The sequence below is a fragment of the Talpa europaea genome, assembly GCF_964194135.1.
Source record: "Talpa europaea genome assembly, chromosome: 6".
In the NCBI taxonomy this organism is placed as follows: Eukaryota; Metazoa; Chordata; class Mammalia; order Eulipotyphla; family Talpidae; genus Talpa; species Talpa europaea.
The window spans coordinates 99,832,028-99,844,206 of record NC_140072.1 but is presented as its reverse complement, the minus strand read 5'-3'; positions in this window follow the sequence as shown (position 1 = coordinate 99,844,206).

Sequence of the window (12,179 nt, the reverse complement as noted above, 5' to 3'; positions counted from 1 at the left end):
AGCATGTGAACAAGCACTTGAAATACCTGAAATAGTCATGCAAACCCTAAGTGGTTCACATTCTTAGATTTCTAAAGTTTGAAGGAAACATATTACCTATTTTTTGTCTAATTCTTTAATTCAGCTATCATAGGAAGTCAAGTAACTTTAAGCATGATTATTCACTCAGCTTGATAAAGGCAAAGCTTATACTAGAATGCAGGTTGTCTGTTCATTGTTCACTGCTTTCAATTCTTCAATTATTCTTCAAAGGTGCTCTCTTTTAGCTGAGATTATAAAGGAGGAGAACTTCAAACATTAACAAACTAAATTGGACAATGGTGATAATTACACTAAATTAAAAAAGCAGAATATAGAACAACATAACCTCAGGATTTTCTACAATATTTGGTATACATACATATTAAAGAGGTGCACAGGGTATACTGAAAAAAGGAAACAGAAAAAGAAGTATGCCAAAATGTTAACAAAATGATTCCTAGTTACAGGATTATGGATAGGTTTTGCTTGCTATTTTTCTAGCGTTTAGTGTTTTCCAAGTGTTCTATCCATATAGCACTTATTACTTTTACAATCAGGAAAGAAAGATTACTTTAAAAAATTGCAAGTTAGATGAAATGGGGAGTGTACAATAATTATCTGTTATACTCCCCTCTAACAGAGTTGAATAAGAGCTAACAAAGGTACACAATGGTTTTATTGAGTGAGAAAAGGAAAAAACAATGGGTTCTAAGAAAAATACTTTGCCCCTAAAATCCAAAGGTTCAGAGATAAAATAAAGGTTGAAATTTATCAAAATCAACCTCTGTCTCTAGTTTTTCTATCATACTAGGAAGTACATTTATATATTAGCTCACTTGATAAATGTAAACTAGTAACGTGACATCATTATCTCCTGGGAAATAAAACATTCAGGATGGTCTCTAAAATATTAAAATTTGCAGCTTCTACCAATGAACTATAACATACTAATTGACATTTGGAAAGGTCTGTGGAAGAATGCACCAGACAGAAGTTGTAAAAGTTACAAGTTCCCCAGCAGAAATATCTGTTCATCATCTTTACATCTAGCCTTAAGCAAATCAGAGGTGTTTCCAATTGAAAATGGTTAGAACAAAAGAATGGCAAGCTTTTTGTTAAATTTGTCAAAAATTTTCATTTTGGGAACGGTAGTAGAACCTACAACTCTAGAGGTCAAGAACCTCAAAGTTAATGAGGGGTAAGGGGAGGAAGGAAGCAACCAAGACGTTCCCTCTCTAGGGTTATCTATACCTGAGATCAGCAAGTCTCCCCCGTCACCTACCAGTGACTGGAATAATCTCGGTGGCAGATACTATTCTAGAACACTCCTTAGCTTCGGCGTGACTGACACACAGCACGCGCGAGAACCACATGTAAACCATACTGTGTGACTCCGTTTAAGGAGTACACCCGTGAGGAGGCGGTATGGTATAAAAAAAAATTTGGAAGGGAAAAATACATTTTAAGGTGAGAAAAGAGAAAAGAATTGTGAGTACCTAAGAAAAAGAAGGAAGGACGTTAATTTTCCTTGCTGAGGTCGAAGAGTGTTCACGTTCACTTCCTGGTTCACTTCCGGGTTCACGCCTCCTGGGTAACTTCCTCCGGGTTCCTCCTCAGCGGGACATTTCTCTAGAGCAGTCTTCCTTGGGTTTGCTTAACAATGAGCTGAGAAAACGCTAGAGAAAAATGGCAAATTGAAAAGAAAAAAAAAATGACAAAGGAAAATCCCCACAAGAGGACCAGGCACCACACGTAGCCGCAGCCGAGCCCAGGCGGGGATGGGAGAGTGTGTCCAAAGTGCAGAATGAACTACAAGTCCCGGTAGGTCACCGCTAAGACTCCTGGGGGTTATAGTTCATTACTCACCGTGTCCCCGACCCACACGGGTATGGGAGAGGGTGTCCCGACTGCAGAGTGAACTACAACTCCCGGCAGGTCGCCGCTAAGAATTCTGGGGGTTGTAGTTTATTACTCACCGTGTTCCCGACCCACTCTCTCTTCTTAGTCCAGCTAAGTACAGCTTTTGGTTTTCGCTCTTTTAGGCAATCCCAGGAGCGAGACTCTTTACAGCTCTCATTAAGAGACCTGTACATGTACAATTACATGTTATATAAAATTACAAGTTTCCTTATATATGCAGCGATTAAAGCAGTTTTTCCTGGAATTATTTTCATGAGGACCCTCTTGTCATCATTCCACAAATTAAAGGGGTTTTCCATGTTAATAGTTACACTTTCACCTTTCATTGATTGAGAAAATAATAAGTTAAGGAGAATATAAATCTATATTTTTACAAATCATAACGCTCCTTCTCCTCCCCCTCACTCCCATGTAACAATATGTAAGTATATATACACATCTATCATCATTAAATGTGGAGATATATACATATATAGTGATTTTATAGATATTACACACACTTACAAACTTTAGGGGCTTAATGTGGGTTTATAGCTTGAAAACCACTGATTAAAAAGGGAATTACAAAATCCAACTGGTGAATCATTTTAAGAAAATATAAAAATATTGCCTTATTTTTAATATTCCAGGGGAAAACAGTCCTTGGTAATCACATCTATAAGTTCTTTCACCTCCGTGCCTCAATATTTCTTCCTGAAAAACAAATGCAAAAATAATCCCATATTACTGACTTCTATAGGATATTTTCATAGGTTATTACCACATACATAAAAAGGAGAATTCGACACAAATATAAATATCATTTATTACTCACTTCAAGGTATCTACTTTTATCTACTACATCTTAGATAATGTTCTAAGTGGCTTAAACCTACTAATTCGTTTAATCCTCACAACAATGCTAAAATAACTATTTTGCAGAAGAAAAAAGGCACGGCGAATTTAAACAGCTCTTTGAAGATAAAAGAACTAGTAAGTGATAGAATGCAGATTTAATAAAGGTAATCTTTCTTAACGATCTGTAGCTCCTAAGCGCTGATACTGTCTCACTTCCTCCCCAAAGGGAAAACATTCAATCATTCATTCAATAAATATTAAGCACTAGCGTATTACTCACTGTTCCAGACATGAAAATTAAGCAGTGCATAGAATAACAAAAATCTTTGTAAGCTTGGGCCTCGCTGGTGGCACAAAGGGTTAAGATGCAACCTATGGGGCCTCCCTGGTGGCACAGGTGGTTGAGCCCGCAACTTGAAACTGTCCGCAGCCTCTGCAGCGCAGGTTCAATCCTGGTCAGCCCGTGAAAATCCCGCATGGCAAAGCAGACCTCTCCTGTCTTGCCTGCTGCTCCCCGCAGCAGTGTATTTCGTCGGTCTGCCTGTTCTGTTCCCTGCTCTGTCTCTGGTGAATCCTCTCACCCTCCCTCGCATCTGGCCTGTACCCCAGTTCTTGTATAAATAAATAAATCTTAAAAAAAAAAATGCAACCTATGAAGCTATCCGCAGCCCCGGCAGCGCAAGTTCAATCCCCGGCCGCCCAGGGAGCTACCCATATGGTGCAGCAGACCTCTCCTTTCTCTCCCGCTGCTCCCCTCAGCAGTGTATTTCAGTCAGTCTGCCTGTTCTGTTCCCCATTCTGTCTTTGGTGAATCTTATCACCCCACCCCCACACCTCTGGCCTGTACCCCAGTTCTTGCATGCATAAATAAATCTTTAAAAAAAAAAAAGCACAGAGCTTTTATCCAACAGGGAACAAACTCCAAAGGATTCACATAACTCATTCTCCTAAATATCCAACAAAATCCTTTAATTCTGTATTTTGATTTGTGAATGCAGATATAGAACTTAAATGGTATACGTAAAGCTTGATTCTCCTTAAAAAACAAGCCTACTGCTATGGACTGCATTGCATTGCCACAAAATTCAATGTATAAATCTAACACACAATATGACTGTACTGGAATTTTCTTTGAGGAGATCATGTAATAACCTTTAAGATTAAATGAAGTTGGGCCTCCCCGGTGGCGCAGCAGTTGAGCGCTGGGTTGCGAAGCTGCCCGCAGCCTCTGCGACGCCGTTTCGATCCCCGGCTGCTCCCAGCCCACCAGAGGAGGGTCCCACATGGCGCGCAGACCTCTCCTGCCGCCCGCTGCTCCCCTCATCAGTGTGCTTCGTTCCTCTGCCTGTTCTGTTCCCCGCTCTGGCTCTGGTGAATTCTCTCACCCTCCCGCGCTTCTGACTGTACCCAGTGCTTGTATAAATAAATCTTTAAAACAAAACAAATAAATAAACATGCCTCTATTAAAAAAAAGATTAAATGAAGTCATATGGGTGAAACCATTGATCTGCTGGGATTAATGTCCTTCTAAGAAGAAACACTAGAAAGCTCTTTCCTCTTTCTTGTCCCTTGCCCCTCCCCCTCAGCCTTCTGTTTCCTTCTTCCCCACCTCCCTTCAGCAGCTCAAGCTAAGAAACTTATAGTCTTGAGATATACATAAAATTTTATGTGCTTTATTTTATTCCTCAATTAAAAAAAATCCCTAAAGATATTTATGCTTGGTACTGTAAATACTGCTTGCTATTTCATGTTAGTTAAGGAAAATATAGCTACAGCTATCTTTATTAATATGCAGGATGTCTGCAACATATCATTATACTAAATTTTTTTTTTTATTTATAGAGGCATGTTTTTATTTATTTATTTATTTGTTTGTTTTGTTTATACAAGCACTGGGTACAGTCAGAAGCGCGGGAGGGTGAGAGAATTCACCAGAGCCAGAGCGGGGAGCAGAGCAGGCAGAAGGACCGAAGTACACTGCTGAGGGGAGCAGCGGGCGGCAGGAGAGGTCAGCGCGCCATGTGGGACCCTCCTCTGGTGGCCGGGGAGCAGCTGGGGATCGAACCGGTGCCACAGAGGTCGCCGGCAGCTTCGCAACCCAGCGCTCAACCGCTGTGCCACCGGGGAGGCCCTGCAACATATCATTAAGTGAAGAAGCATATTGAAGAAAACTAGCAAACCATTTCATTTTAAATACATATATAATATACATTTAAAATCCGGCCCAGGGCCTCCCTGGTGGTGGAAGAGGGTGAACACCGCACTGTGAGGCAGTCCACGGCCTCTGCAGCAAGAGATTGATCCCTGGGCAGCCAGGGAGCTACCCACAAGGCACAGTAGACCTCTCCTGTCTCTCCCGCTGCTCCCCTCAGCAATGTATTTCAGTCAGTCTTCCTGTTCTGTTCCCCACTCTGTCTCTGGTGAATCATCTCACCCCCTGCATCTCTGGTCTGTACCCCAGCTCTTGTATGCATAAATAGATAAAATAAATCTTTTAAAAAAATAAAAAATAAAATCCTAATATCCAGCCCAAAGTGATGCAAATTCACAAAATAAAAGTTTCCTTGAACTACAGTTATCAAAGTCACTAATGTGGGCCCTCCCTGGTGGCGCAAGGGGTCAAGATGCACCCTATGAAGCTATCTGCAGCCATTGCAGCACGAGTTCAAGCCCCGGCCAGGGAGCTACCCGCATGGCACAGCAGACCTCTCCTTTCTCCCCACTGCTTCCTTCAGCAGTGTATTTCAGTCAATCCACCTGTTCTGTTCCCCATTCTGTCTCTGGTGAATCCTCTCACCCCTGACCCCTCTGGTCTGTACCCCAGTTCTTGCATACATAAATAAATAAAAGTTAAAAAAAAAAGTCGCTGACATTTCAGAAGACTGGAGCAATGTAAAATCCAAACTGAGTCAGAAGTCTTTGAGGGTCTTCCCAGTGGCACAGCAGGTTGAGCAGAGCCCTGTGAGGCCGTCCAAAGCCCCCACGCCAGTGCGCTGGTTCTATTCCCTGCTGGCGCAGCAGACCTCTCCTGTCGTGCCCACTGCTTTTCTCAGCAGTGTATTTCAGTCAATCTGCCTGTTCTATTCCCTACTCCGTCTCTGGTTAATCCTCTCACCCTCCCACACCTCTGGCCTATACCCCAGTTCTTGTATGCATAAATAAATAAATCTTTAAAAAAAAAAGTATTTGAGAGGAGACCTGTCCATCAGCTACAGATGGGAAATTAGGCACTAAAAGAAGAAATCAGAGGAGTGCAAAGATTATAGATATTGACCCATGTCCCCAAACACTGACCACAGCCTGGCTGCATAGATGCTGCTCCTTAAAACCTTGGATGAACGTGACTGACCCCATTTTTTCCTAGGAATTTACCCAAAAAATTTTCTATTTAGTTCTTTGACATTTCATTCTCTGATTTACATAGAATATATTCTCTACTTAAATGTTAATTAAAGACACCAGACAACAGAAAGATAAAGTCTAGAGGAAGTGTAGGTAATCTTTCTTTTCTTTCTTTTCTTTTCTTTTTTTTTTATATATAGAGGCATGTTTTATTTATTTATTTATTTGTTTGTTTGTTTGTTTTGTTTATACATGCACTGGGTACAGTCAGAAGCGCGGGAGGGTGAGAGAATTCACCAGAGCCAGAGCGGGGAGCAGAGCAGGCAGAAGGACCGAAGTACACTGCTGAGGGGAGCAGCGGGCGGCAGGAGAGGTCTGCGCGCCATGCGGGACCCTCCTCCGGTGGCCGGGGAGCAGCCGGGGATTGAACCGGCGCCGCAGAGGCCGCGGGAAGCTTTGCAACCCAGTGCTCAACCGCTGTGCCACCGGGGAGGCCCAATCTTTATTTTCTTTATTATAGTATTCTGAATTTTCTGAAGTTTTGTGATGAATATTGTTGTAAACAAGAACACTATAAAAGAAAAAAAAATCACTTAATGTTTACTATAAGACCTTATGGGAGTTGTTATTATTGAATCCTTTTGTGAAGCTAAATAACTCCTACTTTCAGAGTGTGATATATTACAAGATAAACATTTCCAGAAATAGTAATAAAAAGATTCATTCTAGGGGGGGAGAGGGGGAAAGGAAGGATTAGGGTCAAAATAAGGGGGGGTGCAATTGTATGGGGAATATAACCAAAATGAAAATGCATACAATTGTGCAAAAATGAAAAATGATGTAAGAATTGTATAAAATAAAATATTAAAAAGATTGATTCTATAGGGGAAAAAATAGCACTGTGATTAAATTAGCAACACGAGGTACCACATCTAAGATATATCGCACTATAAAGTCCATTATAAACAGTTTCTTCACTGAATGAATGTATGATCAGTTTTGATATCCCTTTGAGAAACTAAATGATCTGTGTCCCCCCTCCTCCAACTTGAAGCAAGCCAAAACAGCAAAACATATAGTACCAGTTTTCTGATTTACTTAGAGCAAACTCAGCCCAAATCCCAAAGGAGTAGGGAATGGGGATTTTCACTCATTTGTTTTGTTTTTTTATCCCTGCAATACCACCTGGTTGTTTTCAAAATACTGACACTCTTGTGACTGTAGTAATAAAAGGTTGCTTTGCATCTCTCAACAGGGATGTGCCTGGATTCCATATTAACAAATTGTCCATTAAAGCTTTCCCTCAGAGAAGCAGAAGAGCACCAGGCCTTCCTCAGCCCTGGACATTTTGGGGACAGCCAGAGCACTATGGGTGTACAGACTGTTTCATGCTGAGTTAAAACTTTTGGTCCCACCTGGGAAATTTTCACAAACCTAGAAAGCAAGATAAAATCCCAGCACACAAGTCATAACACACTCCAATTCATAGCACACTGTGCACTTGGTTTTTCTGGTTCCCTGGAGCTTAGGCCCTTTTTTTTCATTTTAACGATTTATTTATTTATGGATACAAGAGCTGGGGTACAGGCCAGAGGTGTGTGTCGGGGGGTGAGAGGATTCACCAGAGACGGAGCGGGGACCAGAACAGGCAGATTGAATTACACTGCTGAGGGGAGCAGCGGGCGAGTCAGGAGAAGTCTGCTGCGCCATGTGGGTTGCTCCCTGGCCGGCCTGCAGGGAGGCGCCTGGAGTTCAGGCTCTTGACCACACCTTGAGACATCCTAAAATGTAAAGATTAGCAACCGTTCGGGATCTCAATCAGATATATTTCACTATAGAATGGGTGGAAACGGCACTTATTTAATAATTTGATACAAAAGTCAAGCTCTCAATAGGTGGAAAAGAAACACCAAAAATAAAGAGTAGGGGCCTCCCCGGTGGCACAGCGGTTGAGCGCTGGGTTGCAAAGCTGCCCCCAGCCTCTGCGGCGCTGGTTCGATCCCCGGCTGCTCCCCGGCCACCGGAGGAGGGTCCCACATGGCGCACAGACCTCTCCTGCCGCCCGCTGCTCCCCTCAGCAGTGTACTTCGGTCCTTCTGCCTGCTCTGCTCCCCGCTCTGGCTCTGGTGAATTCTCTCACCCTCCCGCACTTCTGACTGTACCCACTGCATGTATAAACCAAACAAACAAACAAATAAATCATAAATAAATAAAAATACATGCCTCTTTAAAAAAAAAAAACAAAAATAAAGAGTATTCTATTTATATTCTTTTAAACTATTTTCCTTGAGAAAGGCAGAATATGAAGGATGAAAAGACAGCTTTCTTATTTTCATGTATTCATACTGGTTCTCAAATTTTTCTTAGCTTGGAAAAAATACTAAGACATGTGCCACCTGCTGGCACTACTCAACTTGAATCTCTCAAATAATTTTCAGTCAGATTTTTAAGAGGTCTTAAAGGTCAATCTACTAATTTCCCTTTGTTCTAAAAAAAAAAAAAAGCAAACTAGAATTAGCCTATGTTGAAGACAAGCTTTGTTAACAAGGTCACTTAGTGTCATCTCCTACAACTTCTTGGTAATTTCATCTCTTGTACATTTATCACCCTAGATTTCATGCTATTTTTCTCAAATCATTTACTTTGATTTTGAGAGTACATTCCCAAAGTTTCATTTTGATAATTTTTTCCCTATAATTTTCTCCTAGGAGTAGTCGTCAGTTTTAAACATAAAAGTGTTTTCCAAATTAGATACAATGTGGTCTACATCATGGAATACAATGTAATCTATACTGTATGTTCACAGACATATTTTTATTTTTTCCCTTTTCAATATGAATATTTCAAACATTAAAAAATGAGGGGACAGTATAATAAATCCCCATGCACCCATTATGAATTCTTAACAGTTATCAACTGTTTTACCCACCCTCCTCTCTATTCCATGGGATTATTTTGAAGCATATACCAGACATATATTTTCATCTGCAAATACTGATTTCCCTGATTGTGTCAAATTTTTTTCTTTTCTTTTCAAAATTTATTTTTTGGTAGGTTCTTATCAGGATTCAAATAAGGTCTGTACATTGCAACCTGTTGCTATGTTTTTGATTTTGTTCAATCTCTAGGTTCCACACTCTTTTTTTGTTTTTTTCCTTGCAATATCTTTGTTGATGAAACCAATTCTCTGACTTAAGGATTATTGAAAATGGGCAAATTGTCACTTCACCTGCAAATTCTTGGAGTCCTCTGACCTCAGAAGGGACAGGGAGTGAGTGGCCAAGTTGAAAGCTGGAGAAAGGACAGTGGAGTATGCACAGCAAAAGCTTACTTGGGGCAAGGCAAAGCAAAATTTTTATTTGAAGCAAAAGCCGTAAAGCAGCACAGCTCCTGTTGCCAGGAGGGAACTCGAATGAATTGCCATTGATGGGGTTCAGGAGGCTGTTTTTATCTGTTGGAGTCTTGTGTTAGTATTTGTTCTCTCTTTTTGGGAGTCATATACTAGGGGGTAGTTTCGCATATTTCTTCGCAGCTACTATCCACTTGGTCTAGGCAGACTAAGTCTTGCTGCCTAGACATCGTACCACCATCTCCTCTCACCCCCTGCTTCCTTATCTCCCCATGCAGCTGTCTCCTGACCTTGGTCATTCCCTTACTCATTTTCACACAGGATAGATATTTCTAGACCTAAGTTGTAGTGTTTCCTCGTTTCTTTGTTCTCTGTGTTTCCTATAATTTGGTTTAGAAGTTTAATCAGATTCAGATTTAAATATTTTTGGCAAAACTACTTCATACATGGAATAAATATATCCAAAGAAAGGTGTAAAACATTGAATTGTGTTTTTTAAAAATGATACTAGAAGCTCTTGACTGCTTATATCCATTATTTCATTAGAGCCTGCAAAAATGGTGATATTTTATCCTTCCATCTTCATTATTGGCAGAAGCCTTTATAAAAGAAACTTATTCTCATCAACTATTGTTTGCATTTGCTTTGTAATTTTTAGTTTTTTTTTTTTTAATAGAGGCATGTTTTATTTATTTATTTGTTTGTTTGTTTTGTTTGTACATGCACTGGGTACAGTCAGAAGCGCGGGAGGGTGAGAGAATTCACCAGAGCCAGAGCGGGGAGCAGAGCAGGCAGAAGGACCGAAGTACACTGCTGAGGGGAGCAGCGGGCGGCAGGAGAGGTCTGCGCGCCATGTGGGACCCTCCTCAGGTGGCCGGGGAGCAGCCGGGGAAGTGCTGCATAGGCCTCGGGCAGCTTCGCAACCCAGCGCTCAACTGCTGCGCCACCGGGGAGGCCCTTTAGTTTTGTTTTTTTAAAGATTTATTTATCGGCTTCTCTGGTGGCGCAAGGGGTTAAGCACCGCACTATGAACTATCTGCAACCTCTGCAGCACGAGTTCGATCCCAGCCCGTCAGAGAGAAACCACATGGCACAGCAGACCGTTCCTGACTCGCCCGCTGCTCCCTTCAGCAGTGTATTTCAGTCAATCTGCCTGTTCTGCTCCTCGCTCTGTTTCTGGTGATTCCTCTCACCCCCACACCTCTGACCTGTACCCCAGCTCTTGTACACATAAATAAATAAATCTTTAAAAAAAATAATATCCCATTGTCTGGATGTACCATAGTTTATTTATCCAAGGAAAGGATTTTGAATCATCCACATAGATAACTGGAATCATTGCAGATGGATATTAAGAGTTGAAGTAGAAAGGAGGACTAATGTCCCTTGGCAAATAAATAAATGAAGGATAGTGACTAATAAGGAAAGGAGAGGAGACACAACTGAAGGGCACAGAGTGAAAATAAATGTCCTTTTCCTTAAATGAAAGTGACATGTTATGATTTGGAGGGGGCAAGATGATGGAAAAAAATGTTAATTCTCCCCCCCACCCCATCAATATTATGTAAGGAGAGGAAGATGCAAAAAATCAAGGAGTGGGTAGTCCACTACAAGAAATTCTACTGAGAACTTAAGAAGACTATGGACTGAAAATAATCTTTGGATTTGGCTACTAGACAATCCTAACATGTAAGCTTCAGGAAGGCAAATATTTTTGCTTGTTAGAAGACTACTTTTCACATTGTGCTCATTGGAGAAATGGATTGGTGATAGTTCAGAGAATGTATTGAGAAGACAATTGGAGGCAGAAGCTAAATCTTAAGAAAAAAAGCGCTGCTGCTTTCCTAGAAGAAACTTATTTCTTGCTCATTTTCCATAGGGATTAAAAGTGGCACTTTTCTCCTTATAATGCTTCATGGTTTCCCATTGTGGCTTGATAAACAAAACCAAACCTTATTGCCTGTGATGACAAATTCTGCACAACCCGGCTAACATTTTCAGCAACTGCATGCCAATTTCCCGCTCACTCACCCCCCCTTCTTGAAACTGAAGTTCACACCTCTCTTTTATTCTTTGATTGTGCCAATCTTGTTCCTGCATTGGAGCATTTGCATGTGGTTCCCTTTGCCTAGAATGTGCTGTACCAGCTTTTCACCTTAACTTCTCATTCTTTAGGTCTCTGTTCACATGAAATCACCTCTCCAGAGGCCTTCTAGATCATTTCTGAGCATCTGTTTTAAAGCAATCCTTTCTTCCACCTCCATTGCCTTCTACATGACCCTGCTTTATTTCTTTCATGGGACTTCCATAGTCTGGAATTATCTTGTTTATGTGTTTAATGTTTGTCTTTTCCCATTAGAATATAAGCTATATAATGAAGGGTAAAATGCAAATAATAGGGGGAATTACTAATGCATAAAAGTTCAGGTAAAGCAAAAGGAGATGGGATCAAGCCCTCAAAGGGAGCACGAAGTGCTGTTTCTTGGTACAAAATGAGAACAGGGAAGGACAAAGAGAGCAGAAACATTAGGGAATCTGAGGTATAATGCATTGTGCAATCTGATGAATTCTTTTCCCATCAGACTTTAATTACATGGCTAAATTAGTTGTGGGAATAGCAGCAAACTATTTGATTTTACCCTGCCAGCTGGCTCTGCTGTGTACATGGGGTGGAGAAAATCCTTTTGCAGATTCTTTTCTCCTTGGCTCT